The sequence below is a fragment of the Schistocerca americana genome, chromosome X (assembly GCF_021461395.2).
Source record: "Schistocerca americana isolate TAMUIC-IGC-003095 chromosome X, iqSchAmer2.1, whole genome shotgun sequence".
Lineage (NCBI taxonomy): Eukaryota > Metazoa > Arthropoda > Insecta > Orthoptera > Acrididae > Schistocerca > Schistocerca americana.
The window spans coordinates 130507495-130519830 of NC_060130.1; positions in this window are offsets into that span (position 1 = coordinate 130507495).

Consider the following 12336-nt stretch of genomic DNA (forward strand, 5'->3'; position numbering starts at 1 on the left):
TCGAATGCTGGTATAAACTCCTTTTCAAAATCTGGAAACACAAGATCGGACTTCATGTTAACACTTCTTTCAGTTTATGAAACGCTTTCTGACACTCTTCTGTCCACTCAAATTTCACACCCTTCTGTAACAATCGAGTCAACGGCTGTGCCAAACCTGCTAAACCCTTTACGAACTTTCGATAGAAATTGCAGATTCCGATGAATGACTGCACTTCCTTAACTGTTTTCGGTTCCTGAAAATCCCTTATCCCTTAACCGCTGTCTATGTTGCTCCATACTACTTGAAAACAGTATAATGTCATCCAAATACACCAGACACTGCCGTGGTTTCAAACCCCTCAAGACACTGTCTAGCAACCTCTGAAACGTTGCTGGAGCGTTTTTCAAACCGAATGGCATTCTAATATACTGGTAATGGCCTTCAGGAGTAGACAAAGCAGTTTTTGGACGATCCTCCGGAGCCACCTCTAACTGATGATAACCACTCGTCAGATCCATCGTAGACAAGTACTGGCACTGCCCTAAGTGATCCAAAGTCTCCGATATGTTTGGCATGGGGTATGCGTCCGTTACTGTCTTATTATTGAGGTATCGGTAGTCACAACAGAACCTGTATTTCTTAGTTCCATCCGTAGATTTTTTAGGCACAACGACAATGCCCGCTCCCCAGCAACTATTACTATGCTCTACAACACCGTCCGCAAGCTGCTGATCAATGAAATCCTATACAATCGGCTGCAAATTCCTCGGTATTCTGTATGGTTTCCGGTAAACAGGTGCTTCATTCTCTGTTGGTATCCTATGTTGAACTAATGGAGTTGCTGGTAACGGTCTTTGTGGAAAAACCAAATCCTTAAATTCTCATACTAATTCTTCCATATGCTCTCTTTCTCCTCCTTTCAAATGTTTGATTTTGTCACGCAGTGCAGTTCTATCGGCAGTTAGTGATTGATCGCTTCGCCTACCTCTCGAACACCAGTCTTCGTCATCTGGCACATCCAAATTTGCTATTAAAACTCCTTTCCTCAAATTCGCGTCTACAGTGCTAAAATTACCCACGTTCACGAGAACTACTCTGCCGTCGTTCCCCTCCTGTACGCGTACAAAACTACGCTTCACAAAACAACCCAATGGACCCAAAACCTCATTATCCTCCAATGGATTAATAACACATACCGTACCCACAGGTAGATTCGACTCCACACTTACCTAATGCGACTTCCCGGTGCCACTAGGCACACATTCATGCGAATTAAGCCTTAATGCTAATATACGCGGTTCAACTGGTTTGTTCATTACATTGAATGCCACTCGCGACAGCTCTGCATTGACAACAGTTTCCCCTTGCGGAAATAACATTCCACTAAGTTCCACAGTTTGTTGTCCAAGGTCAATTTCGACATGATCTTGATGCAAGAAATCTACTCCTAGGATCATGTCGTAGCCCTCGCTTACCCATGGTACTACCTCCATGCATGCATTAAATCAGACTTCCTCTATTCGAAAGTCAACTGTCACCGGCCCCAAAGGCGTGACCTCCTTAACCCCCACTCCACGCAACCTATAATGTGATGGGTCTAACTTCCTTCGTCCCATTATATTCTTAGTAGCAACTGACACTTGCGCCGCTGCGTCCAACAAAACCTTAAACTTTTTAGGTCCTATGGATCCTACCACTGAACATTCCACCTCTGCATACGTAATTGTAGCACTGAAATTAAACGGGAGCTCCCTTAGGTGGGCCTTGGGCCCCGTCTGCAGTTTAAGGCTTGTCCACCTCTCCTATCTCCACTTCTCCATCCTCCCTGCTGCCGATTTCCAGCCCTTCCTCTATTCCTTGGTGACTGGGTACATAGCCTCTGCACATTTCCCGTACGACCATACTTATAACATTTTATACCCACTGTAAACACTGTTTGCCTCTCGCGCACCCCTGTTGCCACGTCTATTTCCTCACATTGAATTGCCAGCAAAATGGCCGAATACAAATCATTCGGCGTCCCTTCACGCAGTTTCGGTGACATATACGCCGGTAACCCTCTGAAAAATACATCAAGTGCCGTTTGCTCGGCCTCCTGCAACAGAACACTATTCATCGCTGTGACACAACTCGTAAGTATACTCGTTAATTTCCCTTATCCTGTACGCAAATTTCTCCATCGTCTCTCCCTGTCTCGTTTTCATTGTGCTTAACGTCTCCCTAAAGTACCGAGCGCTACTCTGTTTTTTGTACCTTTGTAAAGGCCCTTCCTTTAACTGCCTAAACTGTCCTGCCTTCCTTAAGGCTTCAGAACACCTTGCTTTGCTTCACCCGTTAATCTAATCTTGGCTATATGCAACAACTGCTCATCATACCAACCATTCATCACTGCTGAAGTCTCCAAGTCCTCTACAAACGAACGCACATCCTCAGATAACTTGCCAGAAAATGGAATAACCAAACTCGCGGCAGCTGGGTCAATCTCCTGCACCCTAGGCAACAACGACTGTCCGCTGTCAACTGTGCTACCTTTTCCAACAAAATCCGTATTGCTTCTGGTTCCGACACACCTCATGTCCCTGACTCTGCCACCATGTTGCTTTTGTTCCCAGTTAGTCCTGAACAAAACATTTAAGTACAAGAGCAACCTGACTTCCTACACCCCAGTATCATCATACTCGGTCACATCATACTCAAACCAATACAAAAGTAATTAAATGCTAAGAGAAAAAAAATCTTACTGCTCCAAATACACTAACACTTATTCCGACAACAAAAAATACTTTGCCCACGCAAAAAATCTAAAATGTGGCTTGCCATGAGTCATACTCGAAAAACAAAAAAAAGTAAGGAAACGTGAAATACTCAAAAGAAAACTGGTCAAAACTCACCACATCTTGTGACCATAATGGAGGCGGTGGTCTTGGACATCATGCGGTACAGATGACGTCCACTATACTGACACCAAATGTAGCCGATGGGTGACAGGAGGTGCCTTATTAAAACTCGGCGAGAACATTCCAAGTGATTTATTGCTTTTTAGATACAGTGCTCTCATTCCTCTTGGTCTGCATCACAGGGCCCCGCAATGCTGAGGAAGCACCCCAGCCGCCTGTGTAATGCAATGCTGTGTCGAGCTGGCCTTGTGCTCCAGCAGAGTTGCGTCGTCGTCAGTATGCCAGGAGTTGGCTCAGCGGTCTGCGTCCCTGCCGAATAAGCGCCGCTCAGTGTGAGCTGCAGGCGCTCATCTGCGTCTTTCTTCTCGCCGGATTCACTGAGATTGTGGCAATGATCTAGTGTCCGAATCTGCGGCCCTCGCCCCAGGATGCCTCCGGTGTGTGATGGAAGCCAGGACGGCTGTCCGCGGTAGCGAACTGTGAAGTGGCCCGCTGCTGACTGGCTGGCTACAGACCCTACATCGGCCTAAGGGGTTGAATCAACGACCCGCCGTGGACTGGAACACTGGCGCTCCATCTGCTGCTGTGTGAAGCTGGTGGTGTGACATGCCCGCCGTCCGGGAGAGATGCCACACTTAAATAATCTCGTTAGAAAACGGCACCTATTTATACTCGGCAGTGCGCCTCTGTTTTGCTAACGCGCCGCACAGAGTCACGTACACACAACACCTGGGTTGTGCCAGTGGGGCCCTCCTTCCTGTAACTTGCGCCATGCATACCAGTGCGTTTACTCTTTTCAGCGGTTCGACAGCCCTGTGGCCTCCATACTACTTCACAACCGTTGGTATGCGTAACTCACTGCAATCCAGCACGCAAGTGGCTGTAACTTGTGCTCAGAATATCGCACAAAACTAACTTTCCCTATCCTAGACGGTGGTCCTGCTACAGTTGACGCCAGCCACGATGAAATACTTTCGTGAGGTTGTGAACTGCCGAGCAACCATGGCACATGGACAGTGATGCAGGCTGACAGGCTGACAGCTACACCGACGGGAGGCGTTCCACCAATGAGGTCCTTCATTCTATGGGACTACGGCGTGCGCTCTAGTGGATTTGGAGAGTATGTCATCCCACAGTCAGTGAAGTGCAAGGTTTTTTTTTGTGTTGATCGCTGCATAATATGATGTGTGATTATCTTGAGATAATCTATCGAGATGCGTATGTCTTTAGTGTGTTACGGCGTGAAACTAGCTATGACGGTAAACAAAATGTAACGATAGTTGCGACGTCATGCTTACAAACCACCAACGTAATATTTTCTGGTCTAACCGTGCACCCAGGAGTTTTTTTTTTTTTTTTTTTTTTTTTTTTTTGTAAAGCTTTATGTACTGTGTACCTTTTATTTATGTTCCTGTGTTAATTATGATTTTGCATTGAATATCGTTAACCAATTTAATTTCAAAATTTTCGCCTTGACGGCCAACTGAGGTCAGTTTGGTCACATACATTTCTGTTTTTCTCTTTAAAATCTTATTTGAATTGCTTTTAGTTTGAGTCTTGCATTGAGCATGATGATCAGGACACAAATACTGATCACCTTACAATAACCACTTTTAATAACTGTTTAAAGCAATACTTAAGATGATATCACATGTTTGTTATTGTAATGAGTTGGATGATATGATGTCAGCTCCTAATGTCATACATTTCATTTATATTTAATAATTTAACTGTTTGCTTGCCGGACCACATGAGGTAACAAATACTGACTAAAATCATCCAAAATCCATTTAAATATTATAGATTAGTCGTTTCTTTTGTGCTGCTGTTTCCCTTTTGCGATAATTGTTTCTCTTAAGTTACTTTTTTTTCGAAGACTGCTGGCGAATTTCCTAGCATGGCTAGAAAATCCGCAGCACAGTCTTCTCCGGGAAGTTTGGGGTGATGAAAGGGTCCTATAGACCCCTTTCATGATCATTTTATTTGCTTTCCATTGCACTTTGTAATCTACAGAACAATTCCGGTGTTTTCGTTGCTAAATTTCTTACCAGAGAAGATACATATGATTCAATCTAGCTGTAGCCTATTTCTTCCTACGATTTGAAAGCACTATATGGTTGTCATTTTGATTCTTTTCAGACATGCAAATGCGCCTATAACGTCATTATAAGCCTTCCATGTTTTTTTATATGCAACCCAACTCACTACTATGATTCCATAAAATGTTTATCCCTTGTTCTCATATTTCAAAACTCTCTGGCATGGGTGAGTGAAAGAATGTGGGTGTGCTTCATTTTGCTGTACGGAGGTTTATTCTACTGCAGGGAATCATCGGTAGTCTTACAGAATGGCCAAACCTTGTCTACAGGTAGGCAAAGAGGTTTGTTCCCCTTGTGTGAAAGTTATCAGTGTTAGGTTGGTGGCAGAAACCTCATCTCTAGGTTTTCCTGGCCACGGGGTCGTGTGGGAGAAGTTTTAATGTGAGATGGGCATTCTGCTTCCAACTCTCCGAGCGTCTGCAGCCGAGGTCTCTTCGAAGAAGGGTGAGTTGATTTAACCGCTTGGCGGCTTATCCCATAACGAGAGAGGAGCTTTTAATTTTTGGCCTCGCTCTTTGTCGTATAGAGATTGTTTTGCTGGGTCGCAGTAAGGAATGCAAGGCTTTTGCAGACATTCACCTTGATGGTTGAAATGGCTCTAAGATCTATGGGACTTATCATATGAGGTCATCAGTCCCCTAGACTTAGAACTACTTAAACCTAACTAACCTCAAAGGACATCACACACAGCCATGCCCGAGGCAGGATTCGAACCTGCGACTAGCAGCCGCGTGGTTCCGGACTGAAGCGCCTAGAACCGCTAGGCCGCAGCTGCCGGCCTCTTAATTTAATTCCTAATGCAGATCTGGGTCCGTAAGAATAACGTAGCACAAATGTGTTGCATATGTTGAAGCGATCTCACGTAGGAAGTGCACCCTCGGTTCAGTGTGAATGTTTGTGTGCCTACGACTGCGTTTGTTTACAGTCTTTTCCGAATCTTGATAATTCTTACCTCTTTGTGAATTTTCTTTGTTTCATTACTATATGTCCGTCGGAAACCATCCACATGGGTCAATATCAGAGTTTGTTGGCCTTCTGCCATTACCCTTTTGTCTATTCAGATGTGTCCTCTGTAAAATGTTAAGTGTTTCCAGCTGTGTAGTTTAATGTTGCTAAAATTTTGCCACGGTACGTAGAAACTGTGTCTCCGCGAACCACGTGGGTACACAAGTTAACTGTGAGCCTAACGTTCCTGTGGACTCTACAGTTTACTTATTGCTCTGATTTTGGAATATTAAATATATCCTGTCCGGATTATTGAGTTGTATTTTTGGTTTGTGATTTCATGTTAAGCATGTAAGCATGTATGTGTGGCCCTCGTTGAGGCTGTTTCTCCAAACTGAGGCTCAACTCTAAATGCAACCGTGATACTCAGATTCACTCTTTTATTTAATCATTTCACAGCGGGATAAAGCTCCTAGCTTCGATGCATGTCGATGTTGAGGCCGTGCTTGCTATTCTTTGAGTGAATGTGGGTCTGAATGCGAGTATTAAACCTTTCTCGGCCCCCTTTAATTACGACCGCGATTCTAAATTAAGTCATTCTGTTGTGAATCGTATAGCAATTCATAAGCAATCGCATGTAGTTACCAGGCAACAGCAGTGATATAGATGTCTTATATCAATGTCTTAAGAAATAAATAATTTTGTATGAAGTCTTATTCAGTGTACCGATGTTACGTCTCCTTAAACTACGCCATTCACCTTGTAGTTTCCTTGTTAGCCCATCCATAGCGTTTCCATGCGCACATGTCCAATAATTAGTGTTCCCTTTTTATTTAAAACAAATTCTTTAGAGTAGATCTTGTTTTCAGGAATAGTGCTGCAAGGTGCTCTTATTCACACTGTTCACACACTTTGTATTTCATTTTAATATTTGATTCATGTGAACGATCCCTGGATCATAATAATTGCATCCCATTTTTACGAGTGACATTACAATGAATGTTCTTTCATGAGTTTTTCTGATGACTAAATTAATTAATTTTCCAACTCAGTCGAACCTCTTGTTTGTCTTGTGACTAGAGTTGGTGGCGACCCAATAATTTACTTTGAGCCGGCCGCGCTGGGCGAGGGTTCTAGGCGCTTCAGTCCGGAACCGCGAGACTGCTACGGTCGCAAGTTCGAATCCTGCCTCGGGGATGGATGTGTGTGCTGTCCTTAGGTTAGTTAGGTTTAATTAGTTCTAAGTTCTAGGCGACTGATGACCTCAGAAGTTAAGTCGCATAGTGCACAGGGCTATTTGAACCATTTTTTTAACTATCCACTCATTTCATAAACACCACTTAAAAGCACGTCACTTACATCCGTTCTACGATGGTTTCAATTCAGATGTTTACCTCATTCATTTGTGCTTGAGGAATTGAATTAGACGTGACGGAGTAGAATTATTAAGAGACAATTGGAAAGGAAACGTAACGAAACATCAGTTTATCACTTAATCACATTGCTTTGTATTAGTACTTAAACGTGATGCGTTTGCGTCATTCCGAAACAAAAACGAACCCAGCATACTGTACGTACAGAACAGTAGCGAGGCATTACAACAGAGGCTCGATGTGGCGACTACCAACGTTGTTACAGCCATTGTACCTACGAAGCACGGTCTCGTACACACTCTCCATCGCACCTGGTGTCTCCTCTGGTCCTAGTGCAGCTGCCAGAACTGGTGCCAGCAGATCTTTCTCCATCTCCACAGGACTCTTATAAATTAAACTTTGCATACGACTCCACCAGAAGTGGTCCGTAGGAATTAAACCCGAAGATCGCAGCGCGGTTGGACCACCTCGGCCTCTCCATCTTTCACCTTATCGTCTGTTGAGATGTCTCCGAACCGCACGTGAGAATGAGGTGGTGCACCATCATGCCGAAACCACATTTCCTGACGGACACTTGAGTGGCACAGCTTGCGAGAAGGGGTCCAGCACGGTTTGTCGGAAGGTCAAGTATGCCGGACCAGTTAGCTTAGGTGGCAGAAGATATGGACGGATTATACATCTGAATTGAAACTGTCATAGAACGGAAACGGGTTCCTATTCAAAATATTATCTACTTAGTCCCCTCTACAAGTTCTAGAAGTTTCTAATGGATATTGCCGAGCACTTTTTATATACACATAAAAAAAAGGAATTTTCCGAAAGAGACCCAAATCGGTAGATGTGATGTAAATATACACATAAACAAATGATTACAATTTCATAAAAATTGGATAATTTATCCAAGAGAGACAGCTTCACATATTGAGCAAGTCGGTAACGTGTTGGCCCACCTCTCACCTTTATGCAAACAATTGTTCAGCTTGGCATCGACTGACAGAATTGTTGGATGTCCTCCTGAGGGATACTGTGCCAGTTGGCGAGTTAGATCGTCAAAACTCCAAGTTGGTTGGAGGACCCTCCCCATAATGCTCCACATATTATCAATTGGGGAGATATCCGGCGACCTTCCTGGCCAACATAGCATTTGGCTAGCACGAAGACAAGAAGTAGAAATTATCACCGGGTGCGGGCGGGCATTATCTTGCTGAAATGTAAACCCAAGGTGGTTTGCCATGAAAGCCACCAAAATGGGGCGTAGAATATCGTCGTTGTAGCGCTATGCTGTAAGGGTGCCGCGGATGACAACCAAAGGGGCCCTGCTATGAAAGGAAATGGCATCATAGACCGGGCATGTGGCGGGCGACAGCCAGGTTGTTATCCAGCCGCTATCCAGGGCTGTTCATCGGGGCTCAGTTCGCAGCGGGAATTGTCACTAAAGACAATTCTACGGCAGACAATTAGATTCCAGGGCGAAGATGTGACTGGAGACGCCCCGGACAGTGGTGGATTGTTCGCTTGCTTATTACCGTTATTGGATCATCATGTCGTAAAAAACAAAGTTTTCCTTTTTTACGTCGATTTAAAACGTATTTAAGACCAACAGGGCTGCAAAATCGACTCAGTCATATCTGTATTTTGCATGTTTACCACTACATTACGAATAAACTAGATTTAAACGATTTGTTTAATGCATTTTTTTGCGACACGCAAAGCGCAGAACAATTTTCTCCAATGTGCCAGTGATTTTTTTCTATTGAATAGCATTTGATTAAATAAATAATATTTTAGATATTATTTTGAATTTCGTTGTAGTTTTTATCCATAAAAAGTTTTCTTTTATGATTTTTCATTTTCTGTACAATCTGTATGAGGGAGAGGACACCCTTTTTGTCACAGCTACATACTCGAATCGCCGGGCCTGATGATGCTTCTAATGTGACGCACGAATACTTTGTGTTAAATATGTCCGTTAGCACATGGAACTGCCACCAAATCAGAACTGAAGGAGTTAGTAGAGCCACGATAAATAACTATCGCTCTTTCACCCAAACCCAACAGAAGCGTGGAGCACATTGTTGTACATGTTTGTCCCGTAACACGAAAACAGTACGATTCTGGAAATGGTTTTCTATCCTAATTAAAACCTGTTCAGTCCGTATTTCAGTCCCTGAAAGCGTGAAATGAAAGCTTAGAAGCTTCCTATTAGATAGTTTGCGATACCCTTTCTCAGCCCAAATCGTCTTCGCCAATGTCCAAAGACGTTGAACGAAGACAGAACCAGAGAAAATTCTTCGTATTAACTATTAAAACTCAACGTCGGTTTTCCTACTCTCTTTCCACGTCCGAAACTGAAACAGAAGAAGTTCGATAGAGATTTTTATAACAATTTAAGAGAATACACGGCAGAGTACCCATTTACACTCTAAATAAACCCCAGGAAAGTTTGCAAACATTTTCTCTTCCACAGCAGAAGCCGATGTAGCCTCTTTTTTTTTTGGGGGGGGGGGGGGGAGGCCAAACAGCGAGGTTATCGGTTTCATAGGATTAGGGAAGGATGGAGAAAGAAGTCGGCCGCGCCCTTTCAAAGGAACCATCCCGGCATTTGCCTGGAGCGATTTAGGGAAATCACGGAAAACCTAAATCAGGATGGCCGGGATGTAGACTGTCTCGTGCAGTGGACCACCTAGTACGTGTACGAGCGGTGTACAGAGGTAAACCACACCTGGGTCCAATGAGCAGTTGTTATTGTACGCAGGATAGCTAGGCTGTGATTCTGAGGTGATTTTCTCCTCTCCTTTAGGCGGATCGTAGAAGCAGATCTGTATTTAGATAGTCTGTAAACCCCGGACTGCCACTGCATTTTCAGGTACTAGACATTTCCTAGAACGATAACGTTCAGCGAATCCTCGCCCTTCTCCCAATCGCTCATCTATGGCCGCAGGTGTTGCGACAGAGAGAGAATCCAGTCACAGAAATACAAGACGAACAGCGACTGTCTTAAGAGGACATACAAAGCCCGAGAAACAGTCAAAGAACGGGTCACTGAAGCTACCTGGTGTAATGGTATAATAATGTTCTCAGTATACAAAAAGAAGTTACAAAATATGGCGAACAGCCCTCTTAGATTGGTCGCCCACGATTTCTTCGTCTTCAGGGGAGTGTTCAACGTTGGATGGCTAAACAAATATACGACACTGAGAATTTAATTTTGGTATACGAAACTGCGGCTTTCTTTAAATGGGAATAAATGAAAGATGATAGCCTTAAGAAAAAGAAAGAACCCAGTGGTATTCGGTTACAAGATTAATTATACTGTAGAATACTGGAACCTATCACAACATTTAAATATATTGGGGTAATACTACGAAGCAATATGAAACAGAAGTAGGGCATGGAATCAGTAGTATGAAAGATCAGTGGAAGACACAGATTTTTTTTGCGAGGATTATGGGAAAATACTGCACATCTGGTAAGAAAAATGCATGTAAGAGCCTAGTGTGACCTGATCCAATGTAGGCCTACGACTCTAGTGTTTGTAGTCCCATTGATTACACGTTACAACAGACATTGAAAGAATTCCGACAATCGCTACTGGGATCATAGTAAGTCGGCATCACCAACATGAAAGTATTCGGAAATGCATACGAAATGGCATTAAGACAGTCTGACAAACCACTGCCTTCTATCGTATATTTCGTGTAGGTATTATGAAATAAGATAAGAAAGATTAGAATTCACAAAATGGCATAGACATGCAGCCCCCATCCTATCAAACGCCAGTGAAGCAGGAGAGAGAACGAAGTACACTCCCTCATTCAGTGGACAGTGCGTTGCTGAGTATACAAGTAGCTATAGACATTCGGTTGGAAATCGTAAGTTAGTTCATGAAGGGCAGTAATAAAGAGGTAAAGGAGAATTAACGACGCAGCCAGGAAAGCACATACAAAAAAGAAAAAAAACACTATGAAAAGAGGACTTGGAACAAATGTATCCAAAAGTGTGTCATTCCGAAACCCGCAATCCTGCTCTAAGCCTTTGTTCCTACATCACACAGACTGAAATCTCATTTTTTCTCTGTATAAAGACCAAGCATAATCTCTTCCACCATCCTTATCTAGAGTAACTGATGTTCCATTTTCCTTGATTTCGCTGTTGACGAGAAGTTACGCCGTGACTGACCGTGATACGCATTGTGATCTTAGGCAGAAAATGCTGGTTAATAGTAGAGTTACAAATGCATATACACAATATAATTAAACTGTGAATAGCGTTTCAGTGCGAAAGCGGTAGATGAGGAACGTTTGATGACTGCCATTACTAATGTAACTCTCTCTTTTTTCCGAAAAAGGTATAAAGTGCAAATAGTATTTCATTTGCAATCAACGCGATGCTAGCTGGCGATCAGTCTGTAAATTCTACAGGCGGCTCTGGTGGCAGGCAGAAGAGGCCGCTCGAGGTCAGTGACCTTGCAAGCGTGACTTACGCTGTCAAGGCCGGCCACGGTGCAGTGAGCGCGCGAAACCCCTCGCTGCGTTCTACTGGTGCTTCAACCTCGCTGCTATCTTACTGGCGCCAGCAGCACAGTAAAGACGGAGTTATCTCAAGCCTGGCCAACCCCACGCAGTACACGTACGCCACTTATCAGAGGCTTCGGTTTCTGTGTCAGTGAATATCGCAATTACACTATCGTAAAATACAAGCACAAAAGTCAAGAATCATTAACATATCAGGAAACGAGATCCGAATAACGATCAAAGTTTTATTACTTCCGGCACACGCCCTGACACATGGTAATTAATCAGTGCCACAAGAATACATTTGGAGCACAGAGAGACATTTTCAAGTCGAACTTGGGCGCTTTCCTGTTGGCAGGTTCCTTCTGTTCTCTGCAGGAATAGGTAAGATAAATTTAAATATTGTTGAAGTGGTTTTCCGTTTTTCCCTAATGGCTCCCACATTCACCCCCGGTGTGTTGCGGAATCTGCACATCGTACCAGATTCACTGTCGCCCCTTCCTGTGCCATTGTGACGTGGGCTCTT